Genomic DNA, 20988 nt, shown 5'->3' on the forward strand with positions numbered 1-20988 from the left:
CAGAGGTGGATACCTTAAAACTGCTGTGTTTTCACCTAAGACTAAATGCATGAAACCATTAGCAGTAAGTAAAAATCTGCCATTTTGTACAGTGAATTGGATGAACTGACCTTTAAACAGCTGAAGTCCATACATTTCTACAGTGGTGAAGTTTAATTGAAATACAGACAGAATGGTAGAGGCAGCTGCACAGGTAATGTAATCTGTATATAAAAAATAAGAGAAACAAAAATATAAACTAAAGCTGGCTCAAAAACTCCTTACAGCAGCAGATTAGAGTATAATTATCTCTGACTGACCCAGGGCCATTAAATTCAGTGTCAATCAAGTATTGATTAAAACTGAGTTGTATTCATTTAAATCTAGAATCCTATATCTGTGTGAGGAAGCTTTATAGTAAGACCTAAAAGGGAAAACTCATTTAACTTCTTGCTTGTGTAAAACAGAAGAGACTTTAGCTCATATTGCTGACTGAATGACTGACTGACTGACTGACTGACTGAATTATGGTTTGTCAAATACTGTAAAAATTGAGCGACAGACAGAGCCATGGCCTCTAATTGCAGCTGAGACATGTAAAACCATTACCATGGAATGCAATCAGAGCATGTCATAAACAACTTTGACTTTTATAGGTTTCTCTGGAGATGATCTATTGATTTTTTTTTTGCTATAATAAACAGGCTTCAGGAAAGCGAAAAGAATTCTTCATCTTTTGGAGTGCATGTTTATGCAACTTCTAGAATGAGTCTTGTGCCTACTGCTGTGCCCTTTTCAAGCACATTTCTAGGTCTGTTAAACATTTTGGCTGTTTCTTAGGTGACAATGAGGGCGACAAGGGAGATGTAAGGGAGGGAGGAGACATGTGACAAGGAACACCAGAATAAACCTCAACCACGTCACAGTCACGAGCTGCCTCTGTCAGTTCAGCTATACCAGGACGCCTTGTGTCACTTTCTGTTAAACTGTAGTGCAGAGCATCCAGCCTGATTTCTTTAGATTCAACATGCAGAGTCAAACTCCTGCTTGGGTGCTGGGTTTCACCGGCCCCCTTCACTTTAAAAGCTGGATTTCTAAGGTTATCAGTGTCATCATCCTTGATAGAAATGCTCTCTACCTTGTCATCGCTCAGGGCTAATTGTAAAAAATTAAGCAACACACAAGCAGCTGTAAATTGAAAGCAGTCAGGCTAATCAATTTCCTGTATTACAAATTGCATATGCGCCCCCTTTGCCCCACATGCCACACATGCATAAACAGTGTCAGTATTCGCAAGAGGCAGAAGAATGACAAGGAATGAGAGGAGATGCCTGCTCCCCCAAGCCCATGGCATGTCAGTTTTCCTTCTCAACAGGGACAGGATGTTAGATGGGGTGCAAACGGGTGCTGTGCCATGAATATAAATGGGCCAGGAGTCTCAGTTGTGGCCGTGAGTGCAGCCATAAACTTATAGAGGGAGAGCAATGTAGTCTGCCAGACTTCATCTGCCCTGAGTTTAAAATCTCATCAGATAGCCTGCTAAGGATGAGAGGCCGCAAGGACTTCTTCTTTTGCACTATCGCAACATAGACTGTTGTTTGAGCATATAAACCTCATCTGTCACGTCTTTATAAATTGGGGCAAAAAAGAAAGATCTCATGGAACTGCAGCGTTGCCTGACTCTGTGTGAACTCCTCCTGCCTTGACCTTGGATAAATTGCTCTGATATCCTGCAACTGCCGCCCCTCCCCTGCAGTAAATATTTCGCTGCCCTGGATGCTTTTTATTGTCTGTCAATCAGCAGAATCTCTATTTGAAACTGTCGTCTGTTAAAGCATTACAACTTATTTTTCTCTCTTTGGACAATTCTCCCAACCATTTCCCACCTTCTGCCTGTCCCGTGGTTGCCTTCCAGCTTTGTCCACCTCTCCCCTGTACCTGTATCAGCAGATCAACTTAAAGTTTTTGTGAAAGAGCTGGTCAGCCGACAAATCAGTCACTAACTCGGTTCTGTTCTGTTGTGGTACTGTACTGTAGCATAACACATCAGATTGATTAAATTAAACATACTAATGACAAATTGCAGTGTTTGTGTGACACAACCAAAGGCACAACATGAGCCTGTTGCCAACTGTCCAGTCTCTTGTCCTTTTTTCATCCTGAACATGATTTAACACATTTTAAAATTGACCACACAACTGACATGCTATAGGAGGCTGATGAGGGGTGGAGTGATAGAGTGCGGGGCAGAAGCTCTGTGAAGTGTCTGGTTGTGATGAAGATGAATAGTGACTCCTCCTGTATGAACCTAAAGAGAGTAATGTTACAACTGATTCCAGCTGTTCACAGCAGCTCAGAGCTGTCATAAAGTCTGAACAGTATGTGCTGACAGGACAAGTAATCCTACATGACAAGCTGTAACTGATATACTGTTAGTCTTAAGTCAGATGTAATGGTCGCTCAATACTTACACTAGATTAGTGGTGACCATTGGTCTATTCTAGTGGGAAGCCCTATCACTCCAAAACATTAGTGAGAGTCTGAAACCCTTAATGTTTGCTCTTTTACATCTAGAACCAATGTGAGTATCAATATTCACACTTCTTGTTTTTCAGTTTTTTTTTGCATCATTGTATCCTGTCTTCATCACTTGTTCTATGACTGTATAGTGTCACAGAGGTAACCAGACTGTATAGTATAGGGACCATCCATGTAAGTTTGAATTTTAGGGTAAAAATCAGGGTTATGGTTAGGGTAAGTCTTCAGGAAATAATGCGATTTAATGTGAAGTCCCTACAAGAAATGAAAGCAAGCAAACGCATGATGAACGGCGTGGCCATGGGTTTAATACAGCGTCTGTTTAAAACAAGGTGAATCTGCATAATTACAAACAGGCTCCTCCCTCAGCCTGAGTAGCAGGTCCTTTCATTATGGTTGTTGGTATATGACCTTTTTGCAATAATGTGTATGTGTGTTTGTATCTGTATACTTGTATTTCTACCCTTATCTGGACCATTTTAACCATTTTAAGCATTGAGGATATTTTGGCAAAGTTGGGACATTTGTCCCGTCCTCACTCTGACTCCTGTTTAAGGGTGAAGCCTTGGTTTCAGGGGTAAGGTTAGAATAGGTTTAGATTATGGTTAGAGTAAGGGTCTAGGAAATGCATTATGTCAATGAGTGTCCTAATAAAGATCGAAATACAAGTTTATTTGCGTGTCTGTGTGAGTGCATCCAGTTGTGAGATGGGCTGAGGATTCTGCTGTGACATGTTGCTTTGCCACACACTTACACTCACACACATGCATGTACATAACGCACTCACATATATACCCATACATCCAATTACCGAAAATAGGCCATGGTTGGTATACCATAATGAAGAGCCATTTTTCTCCTGCAGAACAGGTGCCACACCGCCTCATCCCACTCTTCCATTCATTCTCAGGTGAAGCCAGAGAAATGGAAAAGTAATAGTTTGTCTCCAGAGTTAAACTTACACCTGTGGGATGGATGATTTCACCAAAACTCCACCAATAAGAGACAATTAATTATGCTGAAATAAATATTGATAAACTATTACTGAGCAAAGTTCTTGCTTCATTTAGTAGTGTCAGTTGATGACAACAAAGGAAATGTATTTTAACAGACTGAGAAAATGTGCCATTTTTTCTTTTTCAGTGTAAAGTTTTGAGCTTCATCCTTATACTTGTGCACCAACAAATAACGCATCTCTTTCAGCCTCTAGAGTTGAAATAAATCAATTTGCAAAGTAAAATGTAACCTGTGACAGTTTGCAGCTAGTACATATATTAAGTAGCATCAAACAGACTTGTCTGATTTGAATAGTTTTAAGAGTCCAAAAAGGTTAAACTATCCTTTTTTTTGCAGTATGTTTTCATAATCTGGGTGAAATGACCATTTAAAATACGGCAGAAGCTTTAAGTATTTGTACCTTCTAGAGATAAACACAAAATACATCAGTAGTAAAAATATCTAATTCTGTTTTTAATATTTTGGCCCTGTGATGGACTGGTGACCTGTCCAGGGTGTACCACTGCCTTTCACCCAAAGAGAGCTGGGATAGGCTCCAGCAGATCCCTGTGACCCTGGTTAAGGAATAAGCGGGTATAGAAAATGGATGGATGATAATAGTTTCTTTTATTTAATTCTTAACAGATATGGCTATATGGTTAGATACAATTAGATGAAAGTGAATATGATCTGTGGCCCTTTCAATTTTTGATAAGATAATGGATGATAGCCACAGATTTAGGAGATACAGGGTTCAGTTCTTCAACAAACTCATATCTGACCTACAGGATGTCCCAGTGGATTCCTCATGTCACTGCGTCAGTGTCTTCTCTGATTTGAACCAATCAAATAAATGTATGAGCCTATACCTGCCATGTGACCTCTCTGTCATTGACGCACACTGTTGACTACCCATTCATAAATTCATGAATTCAGCTGTTTTGGCTTAAACAATCCATGATGAAAAAATCTTAACAGGATAAAGATACAGCTATTGTGTGAGTTATGAACACTGATCATTTGTTACAGATGACCTCTTTCCTGTTTGTTTGTCTCCTGTTTGTGCAGACAGCTTTCCTGATATAATGAGAAAACACGTTGCTGATGAGCAGCTGCCTCTACATATGAACGCTATTTGTAGCTGATTACTTAAGTGATCCCATGGCAGTACATATAGAAAATGGCTTTGTCCTTGTTTTACTGTGCTGTCCTTCCTTTGTGTTTTCCTTTGTGCTGCCTAATTGTTTCTCTGGGTTAATTTAAGGAGCCACAATTTGTCTTGGTCATCTTTCATTTTGTGTATTTACTATGCATGTCAGTGACATGTCGGTTGCTTTCAGCACCCCTATCAATGATCTCAGACAGAACTGTGCTTTCAGTTCACCTATTCAGGTCTCATGCTCATGCCTCAAAGAAAAGTCCTGCTCTGAATTCATGGAGCTAAACAGCCAGAACAGATCCTACCAGGAACCTCTTGTTCTCTAGAATCTTGAAAAGTCACTCTTCAGTGACACTTCAATTTTCCTCACAGCAACATCAGCAATATCCCAGGTCCGATGGGCAGGTATCAAAGCCCCTCTTAACTGCTCTAACTGTTTACAATGACGCATGGATCCACTCTGCTTAATCCCCCTGGCAGCTCGGTGAGTTAAAGCAACAGTTACAGCCACCAAACACAGCGCGCTGCCCATGCCCGCCCTCTCGAGCCGTGCTTTTGATCCTATGCTCTGCGCTCTGATAATTCCTGACTCTACTTAAAAATGAAACACACCTCCAAACAGAGAAAAAAAGGAAATATTTCCATACTTGATCACACTAAGGTTGTAAAATGACAAAGAAGATTTTAGAGTAAATTCAACCTCCATAAACAGACTGTTATGTCTTCAGAAATGAGGTGGTGACACGTGAAGTGCAGCACTAAGATGAAGGTGATCTGTTACCTGTGTTGGCAGTCCACATCCAGCCCTGGCTCATCACCTCTCATCTTGTGTCTTTGACTTCAACTGTCCTGTTTCCGTTTTCTTTTTCTTTTTTCTCTCCTTTCTCTTCCTTCTTTTGCTCCCCTCTGGCCCTCTTCTTCTCCTCCTCTCCCTCCTTCGTCTTCTCCCTCCTCCCTTCCTCTTCCACTCTCTGCACTTGTTTGAGTCTATTTCAGTAGCAGCAACAGAGGAGCCCACTGCGACGGTGGCATGGTTTCCAGCACTTTGGCAGAAGGTCACATTATCACTCGCTGATAAAAAGGGAGGAGGGAAAAAGAAGAAGAGGAGGAGGAGGGTGGACGGAGTGATGGAGGGATATCGAAGTGTGCCGGTGCCGGTGCCGGAGAATGAAGGATAGGAAAAACAAAACAATTTAGGTAGACAATTGCGCTTGTCCTCTTGGTTAAATGATCCAGGTCAAGATTAAAGTTAAGACAGGTTTTTTCAGATAAGAGGTCCCAGAATGCTTTGAGGAAGAAACTTGTGAGTATGGATGTTTGTATCTAAAGCAATTGTTTTTTTTATGGTCTTCAGCTACTGCTCACCTTTGGTGGAAACATATTTCCTCTCCTGGCTAAAGATTGAGAATTCAAAAAGCTCCAAAAGCTGCCAGAAACTTACACCATGTTATATGTCAGCGCAAACCTAATCCTCGATATTCAACTCTTCAGGCTTGTCCTTCTCCCTCACTGCCCAGTTCATAAAGACACCGATGTACTCCATCTTTAGCAGGGACACCTGTCCACGTCGTCAGGTCCATCTATCACAATTTCTGCAGTGTGACCCTTGTCTTCATTTTCCAGCCTCCCTGTTTCGCCCTCCTCTGGTGTGAGTGACACTCTTGTGGCTGCGCCATCAAAATAAGACTGGAAGAAATGATCCAGCTGCTGAGAATGAGACCGTCAGCGGCCGGCAACAGATGGTCAGAGCAGGGGGACAGATGTGAGTCAGCCGCTGGAGTTTGAAATATCTTCAAAAATGCCTTTTTTTGATCTGCCACTTTCCCCTCCTACAAACACACCATGTTTTCTTCTTCTAGTCTTGAGTTACATACATGTTAGTCTTTGTTAAAATAATCTTTTCTTACCTGTGCCCCTCCTTCCCCCATCAGCAGAGCTTTCACTCTGGCTTCACTGGCTGGTTGTAATCCTGACTCCAACACTCTGTGTCACAGGAAGGGCTTGTGAGCTCTAATCATTATGTAGTAAGGATTTATCCTCTCATTCTCCCTCCCTCTGCTCTGTTTCCCTCCCTGCACCCCTCCCGTTCACTCCCCTCCCTCTGCTGTTGGAGCGCTGGCCACCCTACGACTCTCGACATACTACACCCTCTTTTACAACGATCACAGTACAATTTCAGTTTTCCCTGAAATCCGTTCAACTGTGTATTTTTTCTTTTTCATTCTTTGCCTTCTCCAGTTACGCCCCATGTCTTGCCTGTCTTGCTGCAGCTCACATCAACAGGTTTGTCCTTGAAATGCTCTCTGGGACAATGTTTGCCTCTTTTTTTCTAGGTCCTTAACTCTTGAAGTATGTGTCTGTGTGTATATATAGTATGCATGTGCAGTATTTATATGCTAGATGTGTCTTTTGTGTATATATATATACAGTATATATATATATATATATATGAAAACATGTATTATAGCCTAAATGATTTAGCTTATTAGTAATTGAAGGAAATTTCAGTGGAGAAATGACATATATTTGTTTGAGGTAATTTAGAAACATAACATAATCTGTTCTCCACTAGAGAACACGGACACGTTTTTCTCGCTCATGCTCCACATGACCAGACATATGTGAAGTTTGTGTCCCATAGAACTGATACTTGTCTTCACAGGACCTACTGGACTTAGCCCAAACAAGGTAAATAGTATGTGCAATATAATCATATGTCAGTGCACATGTTGGACAGTATATAATGAGAAATTGCATCACTGAGAAAAGTGAGCAGAGAATTCAGGACACATCACTGAGGGGATGGTGACCTATTAAACTTCACACTCTTGCACTTCAGCTAATTGCACTGAATTGCAGTGGTGGTGACTGCTTTAAATGTGGTAAGGCCAAAGGCTTTGAAAATTTGTTCAGTAATATTATTTTGTTATTAATAAAATTATTGCAGTAAATTAGGGCTGATTTTTTATTAAAAGTTCTTACTGTGGTTAGAATGGCAGAAAAAATCATATTCATTTCAGTGATTATAGTTCAATATTCAGTCTGCCCCAGTTTTTCCTGTTAGGAGTGTTAGTAGTTATATATTATTTGCTAAGGTTAATGCAAATGTGGACATAGCTTACTTTTATTTTTAAAATCATCTAAACATTTGGTGATAGTAAAACTAACTGAAGTGCTCAGAAATCCTCCATCATAATGAAAATGGTAATGACTGTAGGAACAAGGATCATGGGCCAGTTTTCCTTTTTCTTCAATGAATGCACTGGTAAGCGCGGCTAAAATACAACATCAGCTTTGAGCTTGGCTGACCTTGTTCAATAGCTCTAACAAATCTTCTCTCTATTACCCATTTTAACCTCCTCCCTCTCTGCACAGAACCTCAGTCTTGTCTTCAGTCTTGAGTCTGCAGGATGTGTAAAGTTGCGATTTTTTCAAAGGTCACACTGGTATTTAGGACATGGAACAGCACAGTGCAAACTGTCTGCAGGTGACTCATATCTGTCTCTTGTTTCCTCAAATTCACCACCAACCTGCTGCCTGAAGCTATTTTAACTTCAGTTTCCTCTGTGGGTCAGGGCATGAGCCCCCCCCAGAGTACAAAGAGAAGAAGTGCACCTGCTGCTTCACCCACTGTGATGCTTGTCTCACACCCTTACCTGTTTAGTTTAATGCACTTTCCCCCTGTTTCTAACTGTATAGTATTTCAGCCTGAATTTTGCCTTTTCCCTTCACCTCTAAATTTCAATATGCATAAACTGATCTAAGTAGCACCTTATGCACACACAGGTCACATTTGTATATATTTCATTGTTAAGCTGCTTTAGTCTTAATTTTTTTTCCACTGTGGATGAATCCCTCAAAATATGAATCTTTTACTGTGCATCAATGTGATTTTTATGTGCTTGTCCGCACCACAAGACCCTATTTGTGTTCTTGTGGCTGACGCTGGAGGCTGGGCAGCATGACCCCAATACATCACAGGGCTATAATAAATGTTCACAAATGCCCTGCTTGTGATCAACAGCTTATAGCGTTGGCCCTCTTGATTGATTGGTGATCGATAAGGCAAACAGATGGGACTGTAAAGCAAGAGGTGATTGTGTGTTGAATGCGTTTGTGCCTGTTTGTGCCTGTTGTAGAAGATGACAGGAACATCTTGAACCTGTCAGCCTCTAAAGCTTTTCAGCACCCACCAGATGAGGGTCAACCTGGATATGCCACCTAAAACATAAAGTTTTTAATCTATCCATTATATAGTGTATATCTTGTAGAGTTGACAATTGGCTAGAAGTGGGGTGCAGGTTTATTAACTAAACTTATTTCATTTATTTATTATGTTCAACATAGTGACATAAAGTAAAACTATAAAAAATAACTTAGTTAAATAATTGTGAATAATGAATTCAGTCAACTGATCTGTTAATATCATTATGAAATGTAAGAAGCACTACTGACACATCCTGATCCCTAATGGTCTTTAATTTGAATCTGAGTCTGACTCTAAGCCTTGAAAGACTTTATCTCTGCAAACTGACACAGTCTGCATACTATTGCTGTAGGCTGGCATTCATGTTAAACTATAATGCTTTGGCCAAGCATGTGGGCTGAGCGAGGAGGAAGTAACACATGTCAGGGGTGTCAGCAGAGTGAAAGGCAGGCATATGCTCTCCCTATGCCTGGCCTTCTTGCTTCACTGGACATTATGGCAGAGAAGCAACATCTGACCCAAAATAAAATCCTCACTGACGGCAAACCAAACGTCACAACAGCTATCAGCTCTAACTCCTGGATTTAGCAACACACTCTCCTCTTTTCTGTCGGGGTTTGTTGCTATTCTCAGAAGTGTTTTCATGTGACTGAGGTACAGACAAACAGGGAGGCAAAAGGCCAAACTTGGCTGTTGTAGCTCCCAAGAGCAACACTGATTTGATCTCGTCTGTGTGTTGGAGTGTGTCATCTTAGCATACGCCCCAAAACCTGTCTTTCTCTGTTGCACTGTGAGGCTTTTAGTACTTTCTTTCTTATAACCCAACACTGCTGTTTCTGACACCAAAGTACAAATTCTGACACATAATTCATCACTTGATGAAGTGTTATAACCAAATTTACTCAGGTTTTGTTTTTTTAAACATCACATAAATGGACTGCAATATGTACTTCAGTATTTGCTGTAATATCTTCCCAGGGAGCATTCATTTGGCTAGTTTTTTTTTTTTTACATATTTAATTTTAATTTTAATTTAATTTTTGAAGAGGCATTATTTGGGGTCAGTTGCACTTTTACTTCTGCAACATCATTTAGAAAAAGTAAGTAAGGAATTACTATAAAAGCTGGAGCTTCAGCCACACCAGTGCTGTGTCCTGGTCGCCTGTTGTGCTAATCTTGGCCCCCAGGTCATTGTTATGGCTTATAGTCATCTTTTGGCTGTTTACTGTGGTGTCATTCAATTCTCCGATACTTTTTTGACCAGCCAGTGGTGTCTGAAGTTGCAGCCTCAGCTGGCATAACAAGCTGGTCTGAATGCTGAGTCTGCTGGCTGTCCTGAGGCTATCTGGTGTTTTCATCCTGCAGCCAGCGGCGTCTCGGCCTGGGCCTGAGTTCCTCGACACAGCCACGTCATGCTATTAAGCATCTGTGCTCTCTGGGAACTCATGCCAAGCTCAGATCTGTTGCCTGATGGATGATGCAGTCACTGTAAACAACTCAACATCACTGCTCAGGCCACCGGCCATGTTTTGTTCTGTTTTTTTTTTTTTGTTTGTTTGTTTGTTTTGTTGTTTTTTGTTGCCATATGTCGCCCAATAAACAAGAAAACAAAATGAACCAAATATGCAGAAATTGATGCTCTGCTGCATTTATAGAGCTTGTCTGTTTCACAGGCAGGTTTATGTCCTCGAACAGCTGCCACCTGCAGCTCAGCTTAGCTTGGCTCTGTACTCACAAATGAGTGTACACAGAGCTGGTTTAACACCGTCTATGATCTTTTCCTGATAAATGTTTGCCTTTGTCAAACACACATCCTGATGGTAGACACGTGCCAGCGTTATTCAGAGAAAAGAGGTATTTGCATTCCAGACACATTAGCTGAACTGTCACAGACTGATACAGCTGGAGCGTGCGATAGAGAACCTAAACACACAGGGGGGTTTAATAACTGTGCAGCAGTCTGTAGCTACCTGCATGCTCCTACAAAACGTTAGAACCGGCTCATAATCTAATTTCACATCAGGTTTATTGGTATAGCTGTGAGTCCCATGTTTTATAGCACCAGTCATTCTTAAACCCTTGATTTGTTTAAACAACCTAAGCAAAAACAATTATAGGCATTGCTTATTGCTGACAGCATTTGAAAACACATGGACAAAAATCTGTCGTGAATGCACATTCTACCATTTTAAAGCTTGCAATAATCAGTCTGTTATCTCTCTTTAAAACCCCCAGACAGAACAGTGGAAAACAACATTTAGGATTTAGTTTATTCAGGATTAAGATCAGTTTTACTTCTTAAAGTGATTTATCCTCAGAATATTGTGCCTTAGCAGGACAGCTTCAGTGCTCCTGTTCATCATGGTATACTGTATAGAAATCTAAATCCCCAAAAATATACATCACACTCTTCAGGTTTAGATAAATAAGTTAGATACGCTTTGATTGATCTTTATCCTCCAGGGTAATACATCTACAGAAAGTAATTTTTGATTTTAGATCTCAGAATGAACAGCAGCCACTTTATTTTTTTTTCCTTCTCTATACTTGTGTGATCTGACAGACTCAGGGGTCTGGCTGAGAATGCTCTCTGCAGGCAAACGTCACTTGTTAGCACCAGCACCAGGATTTCACACACATGCGGTGCCTGAGAAGTGTGTCTTCAGCATCCGTCCAGGCAGCTACTCTTCTCACTAGTGTATCAGCGCCCTCTAATGGGCTCTCAGAGGGTCAAAATGGCAATTGCATAGAAAATTTTGCCTTTTAGCATAAAAAACTGAAAATATGGAAGAAAATAACATACATTTGTAATGTAGCAGAGATATTTTCGGGGCATCCACAGCAATGGGCTTTTTTTTTTTGGCCTTGTTACCATGAGGACAGCCTTGCCAACCAATCCTCTAATCCACAGGGTGAATAAAAATGGATTTGGCTGGAACAGTCGCTCAGTAAGATGCCTTAAACCAACAGGCAGGATCGTCCACAGCAGATTCTTTCTTGCTCATCCTCGTTTTTTTACAGGTCACATTTTTTCTCTGCTGATAACACTGACCTACAGTTCTGTATACAAACATTTTCATTCCAAATCCATCTGATCTAAAAATTAGACTTACCAGAGTCAAATATCTTGTGTCTCCTAACATAATAAACTTGATTCGGATTCTAAATGAAGACAAACATTAGGAGCCTAACTAGCGTCTTACAGTTAAATTCAGCAAAGACTAAAGCATCAATATTAAAAGATATTTACTTTGAACATAATTTACTTTAACTGCTTCTCCCTGAGTGTGCTGACTGAGCACTTGATGCCTCTCGATAATGATTTTGAGGCAGGAAAAGCAGCATAACTGCACGTTTTTGGAGGACTGGGTCTTTTTAGTGAGCGAGTGTTTCCTGGCACGTTGTTCTCACCTCCCTCCGTCTCCAGAGGCCTTGGACAACAGACGGGTCACAGCGAAGCCACATTTTAAATCCGGTGTGCAGATGGACACCAGTAGTTGTTCTAAATCCTCAGTGGCTTGGCACCAAACAAGTGCAGAGCGATGCATCATCAGGTCGAGATTGTACTTTTGTATGTTGGACAGTCTGAACAGTTTAATTTATCTCTCTCTCCCTTATCAGATATGTTACACAGTGGACAAGGGTGTTTGACTTTTATTTGACATTTCTTGACTTGCAGAGTATCTGTGTGGTTGTCCTTTTTATATCTCTAGCATTTTTTTTTTACTTATTTCAACATACACTAGGTGGCAATTAGGTACACCTAACTTAGAACTGATGCAGCCTGGTACAGGATGGTGGCAATAAATCCTCCCTTCCATAAGATGATGATCAGTTTGTGTTTTAGAGATGTGTTGGTTCAACAATGCAGAACATGTTGGCTAGATGTTGGTTAGAGCCACACAATATCAGTTTTATCAGTTCTATTTCATCCTTTCTGACCGCCAGAGGGCGGTGCTGTAAGCACTGAATGTTCCCTTCGCGCATGCGCAGTTCGAGTATTTATACCAACAAGTCACGTGTGACCCTGGATGACCCCCGGAGGTGATATATTCCGGCGTCATCCAAGGCTCTTTTCCTCTTTTCTCCTCGCGCGCGGTTCGCATGGTGGCCGATTGCTTTGCAAGCGGCACATTCCTTACCAGTTGCTGGGAGCCCCGTGACTCGAGTGGTCGGAGAAGCGGATTCGCCCTCCAGGGGCTGCGACTGTGGATTCGGGATCTTCCCGTTGTTGCATTACCCGGGAGGTAATAATTGTACACTCTTTCGCTGTGGGTGCACCGCAGCAGCAAAAGTTGCTTTCTTTTGGAGTGCCGAATTTGTTGGTGATGGTGGCGTTCGCGCTCCCCTCTCCCATTGTTTCTTTTTCTCTCGGCATCTGACGCATTGTGCGTCCGCCTCGGTGACAACGCCGTGGTTGTTTTTCGTTAGTGCTATTGCAGTGCTGGTGGTGACGGTAGCGTCTCCCCTCCCCTCTCCCACTGACTGTCGGCTGCATAGTTTGATTGCTCCGCCGCCATAGCGGTGTTTCATTTGCCAATATCAAGGACATTTACTTGTGTTTTCCGCTGCGGCTAAACCGCCGCAGTTGTTTTTCTTTAACGACGCTACGCCTGTAGCCTCTGCTGGTGACGGCAGCGTTCGCGCTCCCCTCTCCCATTCTTTCCTTTTGCTGCATCGTCTTTCCATTGCGGTCGGGATGATGTAGCTGGCTTCCTAATCATATAATAATATAACAAGACAGAGAAAAACGAGACAAGAGGAGGGACGGACAGACAGTATCTCCGACCTCTACTGGTGACGGCAGCGTTCGCGCTCCCCTCTCCCATTTTTTCCTTTGGCTGCATCGTTTCTCCACTGGTCGGGACGATGTAGCTAGTTTCCTAATTATATAATAATATAACAAAAAAAAAAAAAAAGAAACGGACTTCTACTGGTGACGGCAGCGTTCGCGCTCCACTCTCCCATTTTTTCCTTTGGCTGCATCGTTTCTCCACTGGTCGGGACGATGTAGCTAGTTTCCTAATTATATTATAATATAACAAAAAAAAAAAACAAAACAAAAGAAACGGGCCTCTACTGGTGACGGCAGCGTTCGCGCTCCCCGCTCCCACATCGGCTTTGCCACATCATTTCTCCCCTGCGGGTGAGTTGTTGTACCTGTTTTCTTTGTGAAAACAACAAGAACAGGACGGAAGTACACCCGCCTTCAGCCTTTATTGGCGGCGGCAGCGTTCGCGCTCCCCGCTCCCACATCGGCTTTTGCTGCATCATTTCTCCCCTGCGAGTGAGTTGTTGTACCTGTTTTCTTTGTGAAAACAACAAGAAAAGGAGGGCAGTGCACTCACCTCAGCCGCCATTGGTGACGGCAGCGTTCGCGCTCCCCACTCCCAACTGGGTTGCTGCATCGTCTCTACCTTGCGGGTGGGACGCTGTGTCGGGTTTTTTCTTTGAAATAAAAAAAAAAAAAAAAAAAAAAAACAAAAAAAGGGGAGACATACAGTCAACACTCTCAGCTGCTACTGGTGACGGCAGCGTTCGCGCTCCCCGCTCCCAGTTTCTGGCACTTGGATTACTCCCCTGGGCGGCGGTTGCAGCGTCAGGGGCGTATCAGCCCTTTGGTACTGGGGCAAAGCCTCTCAGCATGGAGGGGGCTCACTGCTGTGTGAACTGTGGTGCCAGGCTTCAGCCGGACGATGGGCACGACCTCTGCCCGGCCTGCCTCGGCCCGGATCACTTGAGGGAAGGGTTGTCTGACAACCCGTACATGAACTGCAGCTACTTGCCTCGGGCACAGAGGGTAGCCAGGTTGGCACTGCTGACACCGGGGGATGAGGGTGACCTCCCCCCCTCAGGACGAGTGGCGCTAGGGCCCCCTCGGCGGTTAAGGCGCCTGGCGGAGCCCGCGGTGACAACGGCCCCCCCTAGGAAGAGGGCAAGGATCGGGCGTGGGCTTTCCTCGAGAGTTGACAGGCTGTCAGCAGAATTAGCGGAGATGAGATCTGCGTTCTTGACTCAACACGCAGACCCTCCAGCAGCGACGGCAGTGCCACCCTCTCCGCCTGGGCCCAGTTGGGCCCCGGAGGAAGATGTCCTCTCATTGGCTGCCTCAGCTTCCCAGTTTACGGATGATGCTGAGGAAGGGCCCTCTCAGACTTCAGGCCCGAGTTCGGTATCCTCTGGTCACAGCTCGGCGAGTACCACAGGGGACACTTCAATGCAAGACCTCATGCGCATGGCGCTGGGGTGCTTGAATATAGAGATCCCACAGCAGGTGGACCCGAACCCCCAGAGTGCCTTCTTCAGGCGTGGGCGGCCTCCTACGGCCTTTGTTGTTCCCCCTTCCAGAGAATATCTGGAGGAGCTACATACCTGCTGGCGGGACCCAAGAGCCAGGTCTCGGCTTTCAGCAGATGGTCGAGTCCTAGCATCCATGCACAATGCAGCAGAGGCTGGCTTGGCACACATGCCAGCGGTAGAGCCAGCGGTGGCCTCCCTCATTGTGACACCTGAGGAGGCCCTGCGCCCCACTGTCCGGTGCCCGCGGCCCCAATGTCGGGTCACGGACGACCTGGTGACAAGGGCCTATGATGCTGGTGCGCGTGCTGGCCGTCTGGGAAACTCACTAGCGCACCTGATGTTTGCCTTATCGGCCTCCTTGCCGGACACCACAGATGCGGCTTCCGCTACGGCATTCAGCGATGCGGCATTGCAGACTTTTGCCCTCTTAACCCGTGAGCTGGGTAGGATGATGTCGTTTCTTGTCCAGACTCGGCGTCAGATATGGCTGGCACAGTCAGCTCTGACTGAGCAGTGTCGCAATGTCCACCGTAGTGTCCCTGTGGAACCGGGACACTTGTTTGGGTCAGCTGCATCGGCAGCGCTGGAGCGCACCATTCAGGCTCGGGAGACCAGACAGCAGTTGTCGAGCCTCAGTAGACCCATGGCGCCCCCACCTACATTCAGAATTCGGGCAGCAGCTCCGAGGACCCGGCTGCCGCGTAGGACCCACCATGCTACTGGTCCTTACCAGCTTCAGCGGGCGCTGAGGGTGGGCAGGGGCTTTCGGGAGCAAGCCCGTCCTGGGCCAGAACAGCCTTGGGCCCAGCGTCCTCCCCGTCGCAGGGGATGAAACGTCCGGGCAGGCGGTCGGGAGCTTCACCCAACAGCACCTCAACTGTTGGGCTGCCCTCACGTCGGACCCATGGGTGGTTGCCACCTTGACTCATGGGTACAAGTTGCAGTTCCGACGCCGGCCCCCCGTTTCGAACCGGGTCAAAATGACCATCATCGGAGACCCAGCAAAAGCCCTGGCATTGGACCAGGAGCTCTCTGCCCTCCTCGCCAAAGGGGCGATCGAGGCAGTAGACCCTCTGTCACAGCCCAGAGGGTTCTATTCCCCATGTTTTCTCATTCCGAAAAGGACGGGCGGGTTCCGCCCGATTCTAGACTTAAGACGGCTCAACAGGTATCTGAAAGTTTTGCCGTTTCATATGCTGACAGTGACAGAGGTATTGCAGACCGTCGCCAGCGGGGACTGGTTCACCTCTATAGACCTCAGGGACGCTTACTTCCACGTCCCCATCTCACCACTGCACAGGAGGTTTCTCCGCTTCGCATACCGGGGACGCCACTGGCAATTCCGAGTGCTCCCATTTGGGCTGTCGCTTTCACCGCGGGTGTTCACTCGGTGTGTGAAAGCGGCTCTTGCTCCCTTGCAAGCCTGGGGGATCAGGCTGTTACCATACCTGGACGATTGGCTGGTCTGCGCCAAATCCCAGGCTCAGGCCACTCGGGACACGGCTCGTCTGTTGTCCCACGTGGCCAGGTTAGGCTTCCGGGTCAATCCGGACAAGAGCTGTCTGATCCCCTCTCAGTCGGTGACCTTCATCGGGATGTCCTTGGACACAGTCTCCATGATGGCTCGCCCAACCCCGACTCGGGTGGGCGACATTCTTCGCCTGCTCCGCCACTTCAGGCCGGGCAGGTCGCTGCCCTACATCGTGTTTCTCCGTCTTCTGGGCAAGCTAACCTCTGTCTCGCAGATTGTTCCTCTGGGCCTGCTGTACATACGCCCCCTTCAGAGATGGCTGAACGGCTTCCACCTGGATGCAGAGCGCCACAGGCGGCAGAGGCTCCGGGTATCAGGGCGGTGCCTTCGTGCCCTGGCTCCTTGGCGGAGCAGGGCCTACATGTCCAGGGGGGTCCCCATGGGCATTGTAGTGTCGCGGAGAGAAGTTGTCTCTACGGACGCTTGCCCCACAGGATGGGGAGCGGTGTGGCAACACAGGACGGCACAGGGGCAGTGGCCTGTCAGGGAACGCACCGACCACATCAATGTGTTGGAACTGCGAGCGGTGCATCGAGCCCTCGAGTACTTTTTGCCATGCCTACGGGGAAAACACGTGCTTATTCGGTCGGACAATACCTCGACCGTCTATCACGTCAATCATCAAGGGGGGACCAGGTCGGCGCAGCTTCTGAAGGCGTCCTGGGACCTTTTGGTGTGGGCCGCACCACGCCTGGCCAGCCTGCGGGCAATATACCTACCAGGAGAGAGGAACCAGCTCGCAGACTACCTCTCTCGGCAGGTGCTCCCTCCAGGGGAGTGGCGTCTCCACCCGGAGGTGGTACACAATATCTGGGACCTCTACGGCAGGGCGGAGGTGGATCTGTTTGCCTCGCAGGAGTCGACGCACTGTCCCCTCTGGTTTTCCTGGATGGGGCCGACAGGCCCCCTGGGCCAGGATGCTCTAGCCCATCCCTGGCCCCGGGGCCTTTTGTATGCCTTCCCGCCGCTATCCCTTGTGGTTCCAACACTCCACAGGGTTCTTCGGGAGGGTCACAGACTGTTATTGGTGGCCCCCTTCTGGCCAGCACGGCCATGGTTCCCACTGCTGTGTGAGCTCTGTCGCGGCAGGTCATGGTGCCTTCCGCACAGGGCAGACCTTCTGTCCCAGCTGGGAGGGAGGATCTGGCACCCCAATCCTCGACGTCTCCAGCTGTGGGTTTGGCCGCTGCAGGGTCCGAACTGCAGCGGACAGTTCTCTCGGACCCTGTCTGGCAGACCATCCTGAACGCCAGGGCACTGTCCACTCGCCAGCAGTATGAGAACAGGTGGAAGCTGTTCGCACAGTGGTGTGTTGAGCGTGCGGAGGATCCGGTATCTTGCCCAGTGGCCACGATCCTGGATTTCCTTCAATCCCTCCTGGAGAGGGGCCGTTCCCCCTCTACCCTGAAAGTTTATGTGGCTGCAATATCATGTCACCATGTTTGGGCGGGCCACAATACGGTGGGATGTCACGCACTGGTATCTCTTTTTCTGAAGGGCGCCCGGCGCTTGTGCCCTCCGACACGCCCACGTGCACCGGCATGGGACCTGCTGCTGGTACTGGAGGGCATGTGCACGCCTCCTTTCGAGCCGTTGTTACAGGCGGAACTGAAGTGGGTATCTTGTAAAACTGCGTTTTTGCTGGCCATTACCTCTGCAAAACGCGTCAGCGAGCTGCATGCCCTATCTGTCAGTGATACATGCCTGAGATGGAGTCCAGACGGGTCTGGCGTTACGCTGTGGCCAAACACAGCCTTCCTTCCAAAGGTGCTGTCTGGTTCGCACCGCAATCAACCCATACGGCTTGCGCGGTTTGACCCCCCACCGGAATCAAGTGGGGACAGGCTGAGATTACTGTGCCCGGTACGCGCACTGCGGGCATACATGGCAGCTACAGCGGCGATACGAACAGCTGACCAGCTGTTCCTGTGCTATGGGGGACCTAAGAGGGGTCGCGCTCTCTCTAAGCAGCGCCTCTCCCACTGGATTGTCGAGGTCATCTCGCATGCCTACACGGCAGACAATCGCACCTTGCCGCAGAGCGTGACAGCCCACTCCACTAGAGGTGTCGCAACATCGTGGGCGGCCTTGAGAGGAGTACCCTTGGCCGATATATGTGCTGCGGCTTCATGGACATCACCCAACACATTTTCCAGGTTCTATAGGCTGAATGTTGTCACTCCTCAGCCGCTGGATGTGGACGGAGGCCTGGGGGCCCTCTCCGTGAGAGGGATGCTCAGGATTCTTCGTGACTTCGCTGGTATAAGTCATTCAGTGCTTACAGCACCGCCCTCTGGCGGTCATTCAGGATTCATAGAACCGTAGTTACATGCGTAACTTTCGTTCTATTTCATCCTTTCTGACCGCCAGAGCTCTCTTGTCCCTCAGAATCCTCGCGTTCTCGCGAGAAGAATCTGTAGGAAAAGAGCCTTGGATGACGCCGGAATATATCACCTCCGGGGGTCATCCAGGGTCACACGTGACTTTGTTGGTATAAATACTCGAACTGCGCATGCGCGAAGGGAACATTGAGTGCTTACAGCACCGCCCTCTGGCGGTCATTCAGGATTCATAGAACCGCAGTTACATGCGTAACTTTCGTTTTAAGAAACAGTGGAGTTTGACTGATCCTGAAACGTACAGTACCTACTGTACTAACAGGGTGAAGATGAATCATTTGGGTTTGAGGCCAAACCATGAGAGGTGACAGAGCAGCATCATCACTCTACTTATCCTGAGAGCTTGGAATTCATTTGTCTATAACAGGCAGAGCAGGTTTTGGGAAGGGGGGGTGGTATAGATCACTGTTATTATATTTAGCTGATAGCTGTTCCTTGAGACCTCTGTTCATTTTATAAGATAAATAGATATTAGAAATTAGGATATATATTCTCCTTTCTGGTTGTGACATCTGTATTTGGATTCACCCTGTACCTCAAACCTCCTACTGTTCTTGACTACAGAAAATGATCTCCTATGAGTTTTTTTCATCTACCAGTTCTGATTAAAAGAAATCGAAGGCAAAATATTTTTTTGTGCAAACAAGTTATTTTACATTTAGTATTTTCCATGAAAATGCTTTGTCCATTGGTGCTTCTTAGTAGTCGTCTTTGTTTTTGATGGAGAAAATGAGGAAAATGCTTAATATGTGCTGGTTGTGACTAAAATGTGATTTGCTACTTATTCCAGTGCTTCATGTTAAACAATTGTTCAATTAATTTGGAGATTGACTGAGTGAAAAAAATAATGAATTGAAGCTCTGTCCCATGAAAATTTCTGTTTTACATACCCCAGTTCATTCTATCTTTTTTTCCTTCCTTTCGCTCTCCTATTTCCTCCTCAGCCTAAATTCTCCATTGGTCTCTACTGTCGTTGTTTCGCTGCCTCGTTCCAACAAAGTGGCTTTTTTTAATGCCTTGCTCTCAGATCACCCAATTCCCTGCCTGACCTTGTATAACTCACAAGACTGCAGGTCATCAGCTCTGTGCTCACCTAATCCCGCAAATAGTGGCTGGAGCTCCTGTTCTGTCGAGCCCAGCACTTTTGTTTCCATTTATAGCAGCACTCCTTTCAGGATTCTTATCATTATTTTCCCTAATAGCTTGATGCAGGGACAGTGAATTTCAGCCCAGCTGAATTCTTAATGACAGCACCTCCACACTGTTGTAATGGGTATTAAACCACAATCATATTAAGCTGTCCAGAGTTGGGTAACTGTTACAGAGGCCAGTATTTCTTCTTGCTAAAAGTTTGAGTGTGGGAGCGCCCTGCTGACAAGGCTGGACGCACAACTTGTTTAAATGTGGTTTGTACCATGACATGACAGGTAGCATTAGATACATTCAAAGACCGCAGGACTTTTAGTCACATCACTTTCGTGCACACTGCTGGTTAAATATAAAAACTGAAGGGGGGAGACACTTATGTCTGGCTTGTTGAACGTAAAGTAAATGTGGTTTCATACTGTGCATTAGAGATGAAATATCTACCAGTTTCATGGTAAAACATGGTAAAGTTCCATCCTGTTATTATTTTGTAGTCTCAGATTTTAATTATCATTAAAAATGTGGTGGCCTGGGTGGGCTTACATGCTTTAATGCATTTCACACATCAGCAGTGTATGTTGCCCAAGTGTGGTTATATTTTGAATAGGAGCGTTGAGGAAAATTGACTGAAGATGGCCACCCTCTATGCAGTACATGCAGAAAGAAAATTGCTGCAAAACACTTCATATCTTTGTGAACACCACCCAGTACTTACCCTGAAAATGCAATGTAA

The 20988-nt window shown here is 45.9% G+C and overlaps 1 protein-coding gene and 1 long non-coding RNA gene across 2 annotated transcripts in view; one reads left to right on the forward strand and one right to left on the reverse strand.

Annotated features, from left to right (window-relative positions):
* grin2ca (glutamate receptor, ionotropic, N-methyl D-aspartate 2Ca) overlaps window positions 1-5563 on the reverse strand; it is a 54482-nt gene extending 48919 nt beyond the window's left edge. Inside the window, exon 1 of the mRNA XM_026325391.1 lies at window positions 5454-5563. The gene's annotated coding sequence lies outside the window, so the exon portion shown is untranslated. The remainder of the gene's footprint in view (window positions 1-5453) is intronic.
* A 647-nt stretch (window positions 5564-6210) lies between these two features.
* Window positions 6211-20988, forward strand: part of LOC113141152 (uncharacterized) — a 33675-nt gene continuing 18897 nt past the window's right edge. Inside the window, exon 1 of the long non-coding RNA XR_003296718.1 lies at window positions 6211-6434. This is a non-coding gene — a long non-coding RNA (uncharacterized LOC113141152). The remainder of the gene's footprint in view (window positions 6435-20988) is intronic.

The sequence above is a fragment of the Mastacembelus armatus genome, chromosome 8 (assembly GCF_900324485.2).
Source record: "Mastacembelus armatus chromosome 8, fMasArm1.2, whole genome shotgun sequence".
Taxonomy (NCBI): Eukaryota; Metazoa; Chordata; class Actinopteri; order Synbranchiformes; family Mastacembelidae; genus Mastacembelus; species Mastacembelus armatus.